Source organism: Pseudophryne corroboree, chromosome 10, assembly GCF_028390025.1.
Source record: "Pseudophryne corroboree isolate aPseCor3 chromosome 10, aPseCor3.hap2, whole genome shotgun sequence".
Lineage (NCBI taxonomy): Eukaryota > Metazoa > Chordata > Amphibia > Anura > Myobatrachidae > Pseudophryne > Pseudophryne corroboree.
Window position 1 is genome coordinate 161,642,602 of NC_086453.1, and position 18,039 is coordinate 161,660,640.

At 46.1% G+C, this 18,039-nt stretch overlaps 1 protein-coding gene and 1 long non-coding RNA gene across 2 annotated transcripts in view; one reads left to right on the plus strand and one right to left on the minus strand.

The window, feature by feature from the left end:
* The window catches only part of NHERF4 (NHERF family PDZ scaffold protein 4), a 564,596-nt gene that overhangs the window by 246,972 nt on the left and 299,585 nt on the right, over positions 1 to 18,039 (plus strand). The gene's annotated exons all lie outside the window — the stretch shown is intronic.
* LOC134966291 (uncharacterized) lies at positions 4,433 to 6,862 on the minus strand. The gene is made up of 3 exons (XR_010188619.1): positions 6,787 to 6,862; positions 6,501 to 6,713; positions 4,433 to 5,897 (listed from the first exon to the last, which is right to left on the minus strand). It is a non-coding gene; the product is annotated as an uncharacterized LOC134966291 (long non-coding RNA).

Consider the following 18,039-nt stretch of genomic DNA (forward strand, 5'->3'; position numbering starts at 1 on the left):
TAGCCTCCTTTCACGGGGCGCTGCGCCCTGCCCCTTTTCTGAGTGGCAGAATGCGCCCTGCCCGTTTGTGCCTGCCATGCTGATTACTAAAGGACTGCCTACTCGGTTGTGTACACTGCCTACTCACCGCCACGCCGGGCGCGCTGTCACTGCCCCCTGCTCCTCCCCGCCGATCTGTCCCATCGCGCTGTCCCTGCCCCCTGCTCCTCCCCGCCGCGCTGTCACTGCCTCCTGCTCCTCCCTGCCGCTCTGTCCCACCGAGCTGTCACTGCCCCCTGCTCCTCCCTGCTGCGCTGTCACTGCCTCCTGCTCCTCCCTGCCGCTCTGTCCCACCGAGCTGTCACTGCCCCCTGCTCCTCCCCGCCGTGCTGTCACTGCCTCCTGCTCCTCCCTGCCGCTCTGTCCATCCGAGCTGTCACTGCCCCCTGCTCCTCCCCGCCATGCTGTCACTGCCTCCTGCTCCTCCCTGCCGCTCTGTCCCACCGAGCTGTCACTGCCCCCTGCTCCTCCCCGCCGTGCTGTCACTGCCTCCTGCTCCTCCCTGCCGCTCTGTCCCACTGAGCTGTCACTGCCCCCTGCTCCTCCCCGCCTTGCTGTCACTGCCCCCTGTTCCTCCTGCCAAAAAACAACACACAGAAAGGATAGGCAACTCACACGATGCACATCCATGTTTACAGACCCACTCTAGCCCTCAATTACATATCCAGTCCCCCAGATATCTAGATACGGAGCTCGTAATGGTGAGCGCTCAGACACTCTGGTTCAGGGAGTATGGATATTCAAGCCATCTACCCCACAGGTCTTGATACTTTTTCCTCGCTAAGTATACATATTTCTCGTGTGAGGCCGTATCGTTTACAAGTGAGACCCAGGACTGCAATGTGGGCGTATCTTTGGCTAGCAAAAGACTGGCTATACACACCTTGGCCAGGCCACATAGATTAATTACATATCTTCTGGCAGGGGGGTCCAGGGCATCCTCCTCCACAGCTGATAACACACATGTCGTCGGGGAGCATATTGACAAGGGAATTCCAGTCGACACCAGGGTGTTAATAACCCCTGACCAGAATACAGCAATATTGGGGCAAAGCCAGATAATGTGCCAGAAATCTGCGTCCAGACTACCACATTTAGGACATCTGGTGGACAGGGCCGGTTCAAGGGCGCTCTGCGCCCCGGGCAGGAAAAGGGGCGTTGCCTAATACAGAGGGCGTAGTCAGTTAAGCCCCCTGTACATTGCTAGCGCCGCTTGAATGCTGAGCGGTGCGCGATGACGTCATCGCGCACCGCACATCAAAAGGTCCTCTCCACGAAGGGAAACTAGACGCTATGCGTCTAGTTCCCTTCGTGGAGAGGACCTTTGCTGTGCGGTGCGCGATGACGTCATCACGCACCGCTCAGCAAAGTTACTCTCCACGAAGGGAAACTAGACGCATAGCGTCTAGTTCCCTTCACAGGAGGCGGACGGGGACGGCAGCGGGCAGCAGAGGCGGACGGGGGACACAGCGGGCAGCAGTGGCGGATCTTGCCACGGTGTGGCGCCCTCCGGATGGCGCCAGCGCCCTCAGGAAGGCGGCGCCCCGGGCACAAGTCCTGCTTGCCCGTGGCAAGATCCGCTACTGCTGGTGGAATGAGTACCCCCTATATGGCTCAATCGCACTGGTGTCATATATACTCTGTGTAATATAAACAGCTGAATTTGTTGGTATCTAGTGGTGGTAGTAGAGAATCGTGGAGAACATAAAGCACCCTCCCATACCTCATCAGAAATGGCACCCAGGTCAGATTCCCACTCATTCCTAAGAAGGGATAACGGGTCACAGTAGTGAGAACGAAGCATGCCTGTATTTACTAATAATCCGAGTTTTTTTCCGATTTGTGTTTTTTTTTCTAAGTCCCAACACGGGAATTCACTAAGCACAAATCTCGGCAGTGTTTGGGCTATTCGTAATGGTTTTGACGGCAAAGTTCAAAAATACGAATGTATAGACCATCAGTCAAACGCGACTGTTATTTCATGCAACACGGGTATTCACTATTCATTCGTATTTGGGTGTTAGTCTCTGAGTGCTCAATTGCGGTCGTATTTTTTTGCGATTCGTTAAAAAAAGCGGCAAAAAAATAGACCTGCTTTTTTCAGGCGTGTTTACATGTGTTGCAACTAACAAATCACTCACACCTGAATTAGGATGCCTATAAAAGGATCTTAGGCCCATTTCAATCCGCCTTCACTCAGAAATGGCAGCAGGACTGTGGGCCAGTGATATTTTGTGTGCTGTGGGATTCCTCAGACTCAGACATCAGCCTGTAAGTAACCAGGGCCAAGAAACTGAACATAGTCAGCAGGTTGTACAGGTTCCGCGGAGGCTGCGCAGGCCTCGTTTTTTTAGGGGGTGTTTAAACTTGAACGCATTGTCCGATGATACGGTCATACAGATGTTCAGTCTAAATCGTAACAACATTTTCTGTCTGTATGACCTTGTCAAACTGGGCCTAGACCCTGAGACAGCATGCTCTCGCTCTGTCTCAGGCCTGCACAAACTCCTGGCTGTGTTGCACTTTAGGGCTACTGGCAGCTTTCAGGCTGTGTCTGGGGATGTCATAGGAATCTCACAGCCCTCATTTTCTAGAATATTAACACAGGTGATGTATACCTAACTACCTCCTCTGTTTTTGGTTGGTTTTAATTACTCAGTGGCCAGTTCTGTCCTAAAATCTCATGTTTAATTTTCTTTCAAATATACACACAGGTGTTGGCTGTTTTGCAGCCCCACATCGATGCCTCATTTTGCTTCCCTACCCAGGAGTCTCAGTGGCATGCCGTCAGGGTAGATTTCTATGAGCTGGCTGGCATGCCCAATGTGCTGGGAGCCATAGATTGCACACACATTCAGCTGAGACCACCTAGGGGCAGGCAGCACATCTATACTAATCGTCATCTAGAGCACTCCACAAATGTGCAGGTGGTTTGTGATGCAAATCTCAAAATAATGAGTGTTGTTGCTGGTTACCCTGGGGGCTGCCATGACTCCTTCATCCTCAGTCAGTCATCCCTCTTTGATAAGTTTGAGGATGGGCAAATGCCAGATGGATGGCTGCTGGGTATGTAATTTTATATGTGTAGGCCTGTGTCTACTTTGTCCAAATACAGGGGCAGATGTATTAACCTGGAGAAGGCATAAGGAAGTGATAAAACAGTGATATGTGCAAGGTGATAAAGGCACCAGCCAATCAGCTCCAATATGTAAATTATCATTTAGGAACAGATTGTCCGCTGCCTTTATTACCTTGCACATATCACTGGTTTATCACTTCCTTATGCCTTCTCCAGGTTAATACATCTGCCCCACAGTGTGTTACTTATGTGTTGCTGTATCTTAACATGAATCACGTTACTATATCTGTCTTTTAGGTGATGGAGGATATGGCTGTTTCTCTTGGCTTCTAACTCCATTGTCCTGACCTGATACCCCTGCTGAACACAATTACAGTTATGCACATAAGTCCATGCGGAATGTGATAGAAAGATGTTTTGGTGTGCTGAAATCTAGGTTTCAGTGTCTGGATAAGTCTGGTGGCCTTTTGTTGTATAGTCCCATGAAGGTGACTCAAATTGTGTTCTGCTGCTGCTTTCTTCATAACATGTGTTTGCAACAACATCTGCCACATGTTGAGGAGGAGGAGGATGAAGAAAGCAGCCAGCAAGCAAAGGAATTAGAGACATCTGGTGATACTTGGAGTACAGATGTAGGGAGACAGGTTAGGCAAGACCTCATAAATCTTTATTTTTAAGGTAAGTTTTGTTTGCTTCTTTCATTTGTTGTGTAAGCCTAAATATATGTTGCCCCATTTTTCATTTAAAAACCATTACTTAGAATGTGTCTGTCTCCTTGAGACATACAAACATACCCTCGCTTTATGCAAAACAAATGTAGCATGTGTCTTGTGTTTATTTTAAAACTCAAAACAACAGATTATGAGTGGCATGCATGAAGTCTGGATAAGTGTTATTAAACTTGCACAGATAATTTATTACAATCACACATAATCCACATAGTAATTTATTTAGTATTTTACTTTATCATTGTGTGTAACGTCCTAATGCACAGGTTCTCAAACTCGGCCGTCAGGACCCCACACGGTGCATGTTTTGCAGGTAACCCAGTAGAAGCACAGGTGTACGAATTACTCACAGACACATTTTAAAAGGTTCACAGGTGGAGCTAATTATGTCACTTGTGATTCTGTGAGGAGACCTGCAAAACATGCACTGTGTGGGGTCCTGAGGACCGAGTTTGAGAACCTGTGTCCTAATTAAACACTCCTCCACATATATGTTAGCCTTGAGGAATACATGTGTCCCTATGTGTGATGCTCCATCGTATTTAAGGGACACAAACTTAGTATCATCCAAAATAATTTATTTCGTAATGTTTGCTGCAGTAAACTTGCTGATTTGTAAGTCAATACAGTTTGCCACATATATCCATTATTATACACATTATTTGTGCTTATTAAAAAAATTACAATTTCTTTGTTTCTGCATCATGTGTAAGAAACGGATTACTCATTTTTAACACACACAAGCATGGCCCAACAATAATGACATTCATTTTGGCACTGAATTATCTAAATTCGATCACAACATATTAGGACCTTTTTAGCCAACTCAATTGTGTCAATCTTGTAATGTTGTATAGAGAAGAAAGGTAAAAGAGTTAACAATCACATTGTAATTTGTATTGGTCATGGATGAATCTGCACGGCTGCCAATTAGTCTACCTGCAGGATATGAGAATGATTGGAATCTGGAAAGAGTAATGATTAGAAAAAAATCAAGTGGTCTTGTTACTGCATGCTAAAGACATTCTGCATGGCTGCCAATTAGTCTGCCTGCAGGATATAAGAATGATTGGAATCTAGAAAGATTAATGATTAGAAAAAAATCAAGTGGTCTTGTTACTGCATTCTAACATCAATGTGCAGATCAAATAACTTTGTCCTCCTAAAAAATTCAAAGATGTGAAAGAATATATGTGTTGTCCAAAATCCTGTTGTTGTTTGTAACACTTATAATTAATGATGTTCAAGAAATTGACAAGGTGGTAAGTGTACTAGATATTGTGACAAACCTACACTTACTAAATGTGTTTATTTACTTCTCTATACAGAGATCTGTGTATCTATTTTTTTTTTTTTTTTGGGTTGGCTGCTTGGACTGGCCTTTGCCTTTACCACTGTCGTGTTGGGGTGCTCTGGTGGAGCACCTTGGTGGTGAGGACACTGGCGATTGAATAGGAGTAGTCATACCAGAACTGCTGCTTGGTTGCTGATGGTGCTGGAATCTGAGTGTTTCATTGAGGTTAGTGAGGGTGGCATTAAGTTCACGTGTTGCAGCATTTTGATTCTCTAAAATTCTGGTGATAGATTCATTGATCATTTGATTGTTTTCTAAGATGTTGATGTAGCTTTGCTGTGGTCTGTGCTGTTCTTCCATTATGCGTTGTAAGTTGCCCATGACATGTGTAATGTCTGCCGCATGATTTCCATGGTATTGGTAATTCTGGTGGTTGGTTCATTTTGGCGACTGATATTTCTGCTGATTCTTCTGAGGTGAGCTGGTAGGTTTGCAAAAATTTGGGTTTGCCTACGCAGGCAATCTTGATTAGTGGCCTGCTGTGCAGCCCAACTGTCCCAAAACACTTGATCAGGGCCTTGTGCTACTGGTGTTGTTGGGCTGTGTTGTGGTGGTGGAGTGCTATGCTGTGGTGGTGTACTCACAGGTGCTGGGTGGCTGATTCCTTGGATTAATGGCTGCATTTGTAACATTATTGTCTCATTCATGTCACTGTGTTGCTGCTGTTGCGTCTGGATGCTGGTACCAGTACTAGAATCTGGAATTAGAACCATTTTTTGTGTAAGTTTGACATATGTTTGAAAAATTTAAGCAAACCAATAAACATGGAACACATGTATTTAAATGGTGCATTCAGATATCCAGCATAGCAACATCATCACTCAGAACTACAAAACAGACATATTCCTGTTTGTGGCAAATGTGTCTGGTTACTTCATTATTAAAACAAGCACATGAGTTGTATGGTAGATCAGACATACTCCACCATAAAAACACACTTAAAATCTTTATTTTTGTCCTTATAGTGTTTAAATCTTAAACTCAGTAATATTTTGTCATGTTGGTGCCAATGTTACGACAAACACATAAATTAAATTGCGGAAAATAATATTACTGTTTTGCAAGCTTACACATGTGTTTATTTTGCAGCATCTTCAACACAATCTGCTGCTGTATGGCTGAAGTGGACATACATATCTTTACTGGATGTGGGCAAGGTCATTTTGCTCAGAATCCATTTGATTTTTTTTTTGTTTTCAGTAAGTATAGCAGATTTTGTGGAATTTAGAGTTAATTAGTCTCATTAAATGGATTATTATGAGATGATTAAATTATTTCATCATTACAGTTTCTTACTCACAATCAAGATGAGGGGAGTGTGGTTGGCGTCTTGGAGGTGTGACCAAAATTTGGAGTGGTGGGACCAAAGAAACTGTAGACAATCTTCGTGGCAGAGTAGACTGCTGTGGTTGTGATTGGACATCAGACCTTGCTTTCTTTGTTGCCACATGTGTTTTTGTTTGGTGTGCTACAGGAGTCCTCCTTCTGCTGGTCAAAACTTCTTGGGATGGACCTGGGATTTAAAGTGTACTTTTGTTATGGCCATTCCTTTACAAACATAACCTATACTACAATTGACACTTTACCTGCTTCCGCAGCGTCATCATCATCAGATGTAATGGGAGTGACTGTAGGCCGTCCAGTACTGCTTTTTTTAACACTGTAAATAATGAAACAAATAAAAGAACTAATTTCTTCATGCTATTGTTGACACATCCACCCATTATGTTTACAAACATTAAATCTTTCTCAAATGGATGCTTATTTATGTGTGCATAATTTCTGTACAAAACCATAAATGTTTTAAATAAATACACACATTGGCCAATAGCCATATGCACTATGGAAAGTGCAACACAGGAAATAATGTACAGGGCACAGACATAGGACACAGGGGCAGAATTAATAATCCTGGTGAAATGATAAAGTGGTTGTTAATAAAGCACCAGCCAATCAGCTCCTAAGTGACATTTTGCAAACCCAGCCTTTAACATGGAAATTATGAGCTGATTGTTTGGTAATTTATCAACTTTAACTTTATCACTTCACCAGGCTTAATACATCTGCCCCACAATTACTAATACATACACTAACTACCCAAAACACAGACATCTTCATTGAAAAATATTGTGTCATTAATGAAAGATGCAATATAGAAAATGCTCTGTGATGTGGCACTACAAACACACATTAGCACAATATGAGCCAAAAACAAAAACACATTTAAAAAAACCATCATAATAGTACGGTAACTAAGTCTGCAGTGTTGTGTCAGGGTAAAAATACTAGTGATGTGCACCGGACATTTTTCGGGTTTTGTGTTTTGGTTTCGGTTCCGCGGCCGTGTTTTGGATTCGGACACGTTTTGGCAAAACCTCACCGAAATTTTTTTGTCGGATTCGGGTGCGTTTTGGATTAGTTTTTTTTTACAAAAAACCCTAAAAAACAGCTTAAATCATAGAATTTGGGGGTCATTTTGATCCCATAGTATTATTAACCTCAATAACCATAATTTACACTCATTTTCAGTCTATTCTGAACACCTCACACCTCACAATATTATTTTTAGAACTAAAACTTGCACCGAGGTCGCTTGATGGCTAAGCTAAGCGACACAAGTGGCCAACACAAACACCTGGCCCATCTAGGAGTGGCACTGCAGTGTCAGGCAGGATGGCACTTCAAAAAAATTGTCCCAAACAGCACATGATGCAAAGAAAAAAAGAGGCGCACCAAGGTCGCTGTGTGACTAAGCTAAGCGACCCAAGTGACCGACACAAACACCTGGCCCATCTAGGAGTAGCAATGCAGTGTCAGGAAGGATGGCACTTCAAAAAAATTGTCCCCAAACAGCACATGATGCAAAGAAAAATTAAAGAAAAAAGAGGTGCAAGATGGAATTGTCCTTGGGCCCTCACACCCACCCTTATGTTGTATAAACAGGACATGCACACTTTAACGAACCCATCATTTCAGCGACAGGGTCTGTCACACGACTGTGACTGAAATGACTGGTTGGTTTGGGCCCCCACCAAAAAAAGAAGCAATCAATCTCTCCTTGCACAAACTGGCTCTACAGAGGCAAGATGTCCACCTCGTCATCATCCTCCGATTCCTCACCCGTATCACTGTGTACATCCCCCTCCTCACAGATTATTAATTCGTCCCCACTGGAATCCACCATCTCAGGTCCTTGTGTACTTTCTGGAGGCAATTGCTGCTGGTGAATGTCTCCACAGAGGAATTGATTATAATTCATTTTGATGAACATCATCTTCTCCACATTTTCTGGAAGTAACCTTGTACGCCGATTGCTGACAAGGTAAGCGGCTGCACTAAATACTCTTTCGGAGTACACACTGGAGGGAGGGCAACTTAGGTAGAATAAATCCAGTTTGTGCAAGAGCCTCCAAATTGCCTCTTTTTCCTGCCAGTATACGTACGGACTGTCTGACGTGCCTACTTGGATGCGGTCATTCATATAATCCTCCACCATTCTTTCAATGGTGAGAGAATCATATGCAGTGACAGCAGACGACATGTCCGTAATCGTTGGCAGGTCCTTCAGTCCGGACCAGATGTCAGCACTCGCTCCAAACTGCCCTGCATCACCGCCAGCGGGTGGGCTCGGAATTCTTAGCATTTTCCTCGCACCCCCAGTTGCGAGAGAATGTGAAGGAGGAGATGTTGACGGGTCACGTTCCGCTTGACTTGACAATTTTCTCACCAGCAGGTCTTTGAGCCTCTGCAGACTTGTGTCTGCCGGAAAGAGAGATACAACGTAGGTTTTAAATCTAGGATCGAGCACGGTGGCCAAAATGTAGTGCTCTGATTTCAACAGATTGACCACCCGTGAATCCTGGTTAAGCGAATTAAGGGCTCCATCCACAAGTCCCACATACCTAGCGGAATCACTCTGTTTTAGCTCCTCCTTCAATGTCTCCAGCTTCTTCTGCAAAAGCCTGATGAGGGGAATGACCTGACTCAGGCTGGCAGTGTCTGAACTGACTTCACGTGTGGCAAGTTCAAAGGGTTGCAGAACCTTGCACAACGTTGAAATCATTCTCCACTGCACTTGAGTCAGGTGTATTCCCCCTCCTTTGCCTATATCATGGGCAGATGTATAGGCTTGAATGGCCTTTGCTGCTCCTCCATCCTCTGAAGCATATAGAGTGTTGAATTCCACCTCGTTACCACCTCTTGCTTCAGATGATGGCAGGGCAGGTTCAGGAATGTTTGGTGGTGCTCCAGTCTTCGGCATGCGGTGGCTTAATGCTGAAAGTGGCCCACAATTCTTCGGGCCACCGACAGCATCTCTTTCACGCCCCTGTCGTTTTTTAAATAATTCTGCACCACCAAATTCAATGTATGTGCAAAACATGGGACGTGCTGGAATTTGCCCAGATGTAATGCACGCACAATATTGCTGGCATTGTCCGATATCACAAATCCCCAGGAGAGTCCAATTGGGGTAAGCCATTCTGCGATGATCTTCCTCAGTTTCCGTAAGAGGTTGTCAGCTGTGTGCCTCTTCTGGAAAGCGGTGATACAAAGTGTAGCCTGCCTAGGAACGAGTTGGCATTTGCGAGATGCTGCTACTGGTGCCGCCGCTGCTGTTCTTGCTGCGGGAGGCAATACATCTACCCAGTGGGCTGTCACAGTCAGATAGTCCTGAGTCTGCCCTGCTCCACTTGTCCACATGTCCGTGGTTAAGTGGATATTGGGTACAACTGCATTTTTAAGGACACTGGTGACTCATTTTCTGATGTCTGTGTACAATTTCGGTATCGCCTGCCTAGAGAAATGGAACCAAGATGGTATTTGGTACCGGGGACACAGTACCTCAATCAAGTCTCTAGTTGCCTCTGAATTAACGGTGGATACCGGAACCACGTTTCTCACCGCCAAGGCCTGAGTTATCTGCTTTGCAGCAGGATGACTGCTGTGATATTTCATCTTCCTCGCAAAGGACTGTTGGATAGTCAATTGCTTACTGGAAGTAGTACAAGTGGTCTTCCGACTTCCCCTCTGGGATGACGATCGACTCCCAGCAGCAACAACAGCAGCGCCAGCAGCAGTAGGCGTTACACTCAAGGATGCATCGGAGGAATCCCAGGCAGGAGAGGACTCGTCAGACTTGCCAGTGACACGGCCTGCAGGACTATTGGCTTTCCTGGGTAAGGAGGAAATTGACACTGAGGGAGTTGGTGGTGTGGTTTGCAGGAGCTTGGGTACAAGAGGAAGGGATTGAGTGGTCAGTGGACTGATTCCGCTGTCATCCAAAGTTTTTGAACTTGTCACTGACTTATGATGAATGCGCTGCAGGTGACGTATAAGGGAGGATGATCCGAGGTGGTTAACATCCTTACCCCTACTTATTACAGCTTGACAAAGGCAACACACGGCTTGACACCTGTTGTCCGCATTTGTGTTGAAATAATTACACACCGAAGAGGTGATTTTTTTTGTATTTTGACCAGGCATGTCAATGGCCATATTCGTCCCATGGACAACAGGTGTCTCCCCGGGTGCCTGACTTAAACAAACCACCTCACCATCAGAATCCTCCTTGTCAATTTCCTCCCCAGCGCCAGCAACACCCATATCCTCATCCTGGTGTACTTCAACAGTGACATCTTCAATTTGACTATCAGGAACTGGACTGCGGGTGCTCCTTCCAGCACTTGCAGGGGGCGTGCAAATGGTGGAAGGCGCAAGCTCTTCCCGTCCAGTGTTGGGAAGGTCAGGCATCGCAACCGACACAATTGGACTCTCCTTGGGGATTTGTGATTTAGAAGAACGCACAGTTCTTTGCTGTGCTTTTCCCAGCTTAAGTCTTTTCATTTTTCTAGCGAGAGGATGAGTGCTTCCATCCTCATGTGAAGCTGAACCACTAGCCATGAACATAGGCCAGGGCCTCAGCCGTTCCTTGCCACTCCGTGTCGTAAATGGCATATTGGCAAGTTTACGCTTCTCATCAGACGCTTTCAATTTTGATTTTTGGGTCATTTTACTGAACTTTTGTTTTTTGGATTTTACATGCTCTCTACTATGACATTGGGCATCGGCCTTGGCAGACTACGTTGATGGCATTTCATCGTCTCGGCCATGACTAGTGGCAGCAGCTTCAGCAGGAGGTGGAAGTGGATCTTGATCTTTCCCTATTTTAACCTCCACATTTTTGTTCTCCATTTTTTAATGTGTGGAATTATATGCCAGTATCAATAGCAATGGCCTACTACTATATATACTGCGCACAACTAAAATGCACCACAGGTATAGAATGTAGATGGATAGTATACTTGACGACACAGAGGTAGGTACAGCACTGGCCTTCCGTACTGCTGGTGGTCACTGTGTCAGCAAACTGCACAACTGAAATGCACCACAGGTATAAAATCTAGATGGATAGTATACTTGACGACACAGAGGTAGGTACAGCAGTGGCCTTCCGTACCGTACTGCTATATATACTGGTGGTCACTGTCAGCAAACTGCAAAACTAAAATGCACCACAGGTATAGAATGTAGATGGATAGTATACTTGACGACACAGAGGTAGGTACAGCAGTGGCCTTCCGTACCGTACCGCTTTATATACTGGTGGTCACTGTCAGCAAACTGCAAAACTAAAATGCACCACAGGTATAGAATGTAGATGGATAGTATACTTGATGACACAGAGGTAGGTACAGCAGTGGCCTTCCGTACCGTACTGCTATATATACTGGTGGTCACTGTGTCAGCAAACTGCACAACTGAAATGCACCACAGGTATAGAATCTAGATGGATAGTATACTTGACGACACAGAGGTAGGTACAGCAGTGGCCTTCCGTACCATACTGCTATATATACTGGTGGTCACTGTGCCAGCAAACTGCAAAACTAAAATGCACCACAGGTATAGAATATAGATGGATAGTATACTTGACGACACAGAGGTAGGTACAGCAGTGGCCTACTGTACCGTAATGCTATATATTATATACTGGTGGTCAGCAAACTGTGCAAAACTGAAATGCACCACAGGTATGGATGGATAGTATACTTGACGACACAGAGGTAGGTACAGCAGTGGCCTTCTGTACCGTACTCCTATATATTATATACTGGTGGTCAGCAAAATTATGCACTGTACTCCTACTATATACTGTCTACAATGCAGCACAGATATGGAGTGTTTTTCAGGCAGACAACGTATACTGGTGGTCACTGGTCAGCAAAACTCTGCACTGTACTCCTCCTATATAATAATATTATACTAGTGGTCCCCAGTCCCCACAATAAAGCAGCACACTGAGCACAGATATGGAGTGTTTTTCAGGCAGACAACGCATACTGGTGGTCACTGTCAGCAAAACTCTGCACTGTACTCCTGCTATATAATACAGCTGCTCCCCAGTCCCCACAATTAAGCAGTGTGAGCACAGATATATGCAGCACACTGAGCACAGATAAGGAGCATTTTTTTCATGCAGAGAACGGATAAAACTGGTGGTCACTGATCAGCAAAACTCTGCACTGTAGTCCTCCTATATTAATATGCAGCTGCTCCCCAGTCCCCACAATTAAGCAATAAGTAAAGCAAGCACAAATATTTGCATCAACAATACACGGAGAGGACGCCAGCCACGTCCTCTCCCTAACATTTCCAATGCACGAGTGAAAATGGCGGCAACGCGCAGCTGCTTATATAGAAGCCGAATCTCGCGAGAATCCGACAGCGGGATGATGACGTTCGGGCGCACTCGGGTTAACCGAGCCATACGGGAGAATCCGAGTATGCCTCGGACCCGTGTAAAAAGGGTGAAGTTCGGGGGGGGCTCGGTTTCCGAGAAACCGAACACGCTCATCACTAACAAATACAGACTCTAAATGAACCAAAAAATAGTGGTTTTGTCTTAAATAAGATTACATACAGAACTAATAAAATTACACATGTAACTGGCTTCAAAGCCACTTTACACTACTTCAGCCTCTAACATGTCAACCACTGATTTTCAAACATTGCACATGGATAACTGAAATCAAAAACATAGGCCAACTTGCAAACTGGCAAATGTGCCAAAGGAAAACATTATTGCTGTACAATTCAATGACACCAAGTCCAAACTACACATGGAAAATGTACTGTAAAAAAAACACATGACATACTATAAAGTACTATGTTATATTGGCTTTGGTAAAAAAACAAACCAAAAACAATGTATTTGCTGACGCACACATGAAGATGGGAGTAATATGCAACGTCACATGACACACATTAACAAAAAACATAAAGACAGAAGTAATGGAATAGAATGATAAGACAAATACACATGCTCACCATCCTTCCTGAGCAGATCGGAATCATGGACATGGGTTGCAGACACTACAGGAGGTATTAAACTCCGCATGGGATCCTCATAGTCCAGATATCTGGCAATATAGGGCTGTCCACCACCGGTTTTGCGAGCCGACTTCGCCTCCTTGGACATTTTGGACTTGACACGTCGCTTTATGTCATAGTACCGTTTGCGGCATGTGTCCTCCGTCCGCTTGACCACCCCCTCACTATTTACAGCAGCAACAACTTCGCCCACAACACCGTCTTCTTCCGTGTTGGCACCTTGGCGGACTCAGGCCCTAATAGCTGCTGCTGATACTTCATCAGCTCCCGCAACAATGCCACATTTTCTGCATAACTAAACTTTACATTCTGCCCAGTCTTAGTAGTGGTGCGTGGCTGCGGAGCTGTCTGACTGTCACTATCACTGTCACTTGAGGCTGCTGCAGCAACCTCACCCACCTCACTAACCTCACTCACTTCCTCCACCTGACCAACCGCCTCCCCCTCACTCACACCCACCACCTCACTCACCTCTGAGTCACACATAATTGTGTGGTTAAACAATTAACACAGAAAAAATAAGAATTTACTTACCGATAATTCTATTTCTCATAGTCCGTAGTGGATGCTAGGACTCCGTAAGGACCATGGGGAATAGCGGCTCCGCAGGAGACTGGGCACAAAAAGTAAAAGCTTGAACTAGCTGGTGTGCACTGGCTCCTCCCCCTATGACCCTCCTCCAAGCCTCAGTTAGGATACTGTGCCCGGACGAGCGTACATAATAAGGAAGGATATTGAATCCCGGGTAAGACTCATACCAGCCACACCAATCACACCGTACAACCTGTGATCTGAACCCAGTTAACAGTATGATAAACGAAGGAGCCTCTGAAAAGATGGCTCACAACAATAATAACCCGAATTTTGTAACAATAACTATATACAAGTATTGCAGACAATCCGCACTTGGGATGGGCGCCCAGCATCCACTACGGACTATGAGAAATAGAATTATCGGTAAGTAAATTCTTATTTTCTCTAACGTCCTAAGTGGATGCTGGGACTCCGTAAGGACCATGGGGATTATACCAAAGCTCCCAAACGGGCGGGAGAGTGCGGATGACTCTGCAGCACCGAATGAGAGAACTCCAGGTCCTCCTCAGCCAGGGTATCAAATTTGTAGAATTTAGCAAACGTGTTTGCCCCTGACCAAGTAGCTGCTCGGCAAAGTTGTAAAGCCGAGACCCCTCGGGCAGCCGCCCAAGATGAGCCCACCTTCCTTGTGGAATGGGCTTTTACAGATTTTGGCTGTGGCAGGCCTGCCACAGAATGTGCAAGCTGAATTGTACTACAAATCCAACGAGCAATCGTCTGCTTAGAAGCAGGAGCACCCAGCTTGTTGGGTGCATACAGGATAAACAGCGAGTCAGATTTCCTGACTCCAGCCGTCCTGGAAATATATATTTTTAGGGCCCTGACTACGTCCAGTAACTTGGAGTCCGCCAAGTCCCTAGTAGCCGCAGGCACCACAATAGGCTGGTTCACGTGAAACGCTGAAACCACCTTTGGGAGAAATTGAGGACGAGTCCTCAATTCTGCCCTATCCGTGTGAAAAATCAGGTAAGGGCTTTTATAAGATAAAGCCGCCAATTCTGAGACACGCCTGGCTGAAGCCAGGGCTAACAGCATTACCACCTTCCATGTGAGATATTTTAATTCCACAGTGGTGAGTGGTTCAAACCAATGTGATTTTAGGAACCCCAAAACCACATTGAGATCCCAAGGTGCCACCGGGGGCACAAAAGGAGGCTGTATATGCAGTACCCCTTTGACAAACGTCTGGACTTCAGGCACTGAAGCCAGTTCTTTTTGGAAGATTATCGACAGGGCCGAAATTTGAACTTTAATGGACCCTAATTTTAGGCCCATAGACAGTCCTGTTTGCAGGAAATGTAGGAAGCGACCCAGTTGAAATTCCTCTGTAGGGGCCTCTTTGGCCTCACACCACGCAACATATTTTCGCCAAATGCGGTGATAATGTTTTGCGGTTACATCCTTCCTGGCCTTTATCAGGGTAGGGATGACTTCTTCTGGAATGCCTTTTTCCTTCAGGATCCGGCGTTCAACCGCCATGCCGTCGAACGCAGCCGCGGTAAGTCTTGGAACAGACAGGGCCCCTGTTGCAACAAGTCCTTTCTTAGAGGTAGAGGCCACGGGTCCTCCGTGAGCATCTCTTGAAGTTCCGGGTACCAAGTCCTTCTTGGCCAATCCGGAGCCACGAGTATAGTTCTTACTCCTCTCCTTTTTATGATTCTCAGTACTTTTGGTATGAGAGGCAGAGGAGGGAACACATACACTGACTGGTACACCCATGGTGTTACCAGAGCGTCCACCGCTATTGCCTGAGGGTCCCTTGACCTGGCGCAATATCTGTCCAGTTTTTTGTTGAGACGGGACGCCATCATGTCCACCTTTGGTTTTTCCCAACGGTTTACCATCTCTTGGAAGACTTCTGGATGAAGTCCCCACTCCCCCGGGTATAGGTCGTGTCTGCTGAGGAAGTCCGCTTCCCAGTTGTCCACTCACGGAATGAACACTGCTGACAGTGCTATCACATGATTCTCCGCCCAGCGAAGAATCCTTGCAGCTTCTGCCATCGCCCTCCTGCTTCTCGTGCCGCCCTGTCTGTTTACGTGGGCGACTGACGTGATGTTGTCCGATTGGATCAATACCGCCTGACCCTGAAGCAGGGGTTTTGCTTGACTTAGGGCATTGTAAATGGCCCTTAGTTCCAGAATGTTTATATGAAGAGACGTTTCCATGCTTGACCACAAGCCCTGGAAATTTTGTCCCTGTGTGACTGCTCCCCAGCCTCTCAGGCTGGCATCTGTGGTCACCAGGATCCAATCCTGAATGCCGAATCTGCGGCCCTCTAGTAGATGAGCACTCTGCAGCCACCACAGAAGAGACACCCTTGTCCTTGGCGACAGGGTTATCCGCTGATGCATCTGAAGATGCGATCCGGACCATTTGTCCAGAAGATCCCACTGAAACGTTCTTGCATGGAATCTTCCAAATGGAATCGCTTCGTAAGAAGCCACCATTTTTCCCAGGACCCTCGTGCACTGATGCACTGACACCTGGCCTGGTTTTAGGAGATTCCTGACTAGCTCGGATAACTTCCTGGCCTTCTCCTCTGGGAGAAACACCTTTTTCTGGACTGTGTCCAGAATCATTCCTAGGAACAGGAGACGTGTCGTTGGAATCAGCTGCGATTTTGGAATATTTAGGATCCACCCGTGCTGACGTAACACTAACTGAGATAGTGCTACTCCGACTTCTAACTGTTCCCTGGACCTTGCCCTTATCAGGAGATCGTCCAAGTAAGGGATAATTAAAACGCCTTTTCTTCGAAGAAGAATCATCATTTCGGCCATTACCTTGGTAAAGACCCGAGGTGCCGTGGACAACCCAAACGGCAGCGTCTGAAACTGATAATGACAGTTTTGTACTACAAACCTGAGGTACCCTTGGTGAGAAGGGTAGATTGGGACGTGGAGATAAGCATCTTTGATGTCCAGAGACACCATATAGTCCCCTTCTTCCAGGTTTGCTATCACTGCTCTGAGTGACTCCATCTTGAATTTGAACCTCTTTATGTAAGTGTTCAAGGATTTTAGATTTAAAATTGGTCTCACCGAGCCGTCCGGCTTCGGTACCACAAACAGCGTGGAATAATACCCCTTTCCCTGTTGTAGGAGAGGTACCTTGATTATCACCTGCTGGGAATACAGCTTGTGAATGGCTTCCAAAACTGCCTCCCTGTCGGAGGGAGACTTTGGTAGAGCAGACTTCAGGAACCGGCGAGGGGGAGACGTCTCGAATTCCAGTTTGTACCCCTGTGATACTACCTGCAGAATCCAGGGGTCCACTTGCGAGTGAGCCCACTGCGCGTTGAAATTTTTGAGACGGGCCCCCACCGTGTCCGAGTCCGCTTGTAAAGCCCCAGCGTCATGCTGAAGACTTGGCAGAAGCAGAGGAGGGCTTCTGCTCCTGGGAAGAGGCTGCCTGGTGCAGTCTTTTTCCTCTTCCTCTGCCCCGGGGCAGAAATGAGTGGCCTTTTGCCCGCCTGTACTTATGGGAACGAAAGGACTGAGTTTGAAAAGACGGTGTCTTTTTCTGCTGAGAGGTGACCTGGGGTAAAAAGGTGGACTTTCCGGCCGTTGCCGTGGCCACCAGGTCCGATAGACCGGCCCCAAATAACTCCTCTCCTTTAAACGGCAATACTTCCATATGTCGTTTGGAATCCGCATCCCCTGACCACTGTCGCGTCCATAACGCTCTTCTGGCAGAAATGGACATAGCACTCACTCTTGATGCCAGGGTGCAAATATCCCTCTGTGCATCACGCATATATAGTAATGCATCCTTCAAATGCTCTATAGTTAGTAATATACTGTCCCTATCCAGGGTATCAATATTTTCAGTCAGGGAATCCGACCACGCCA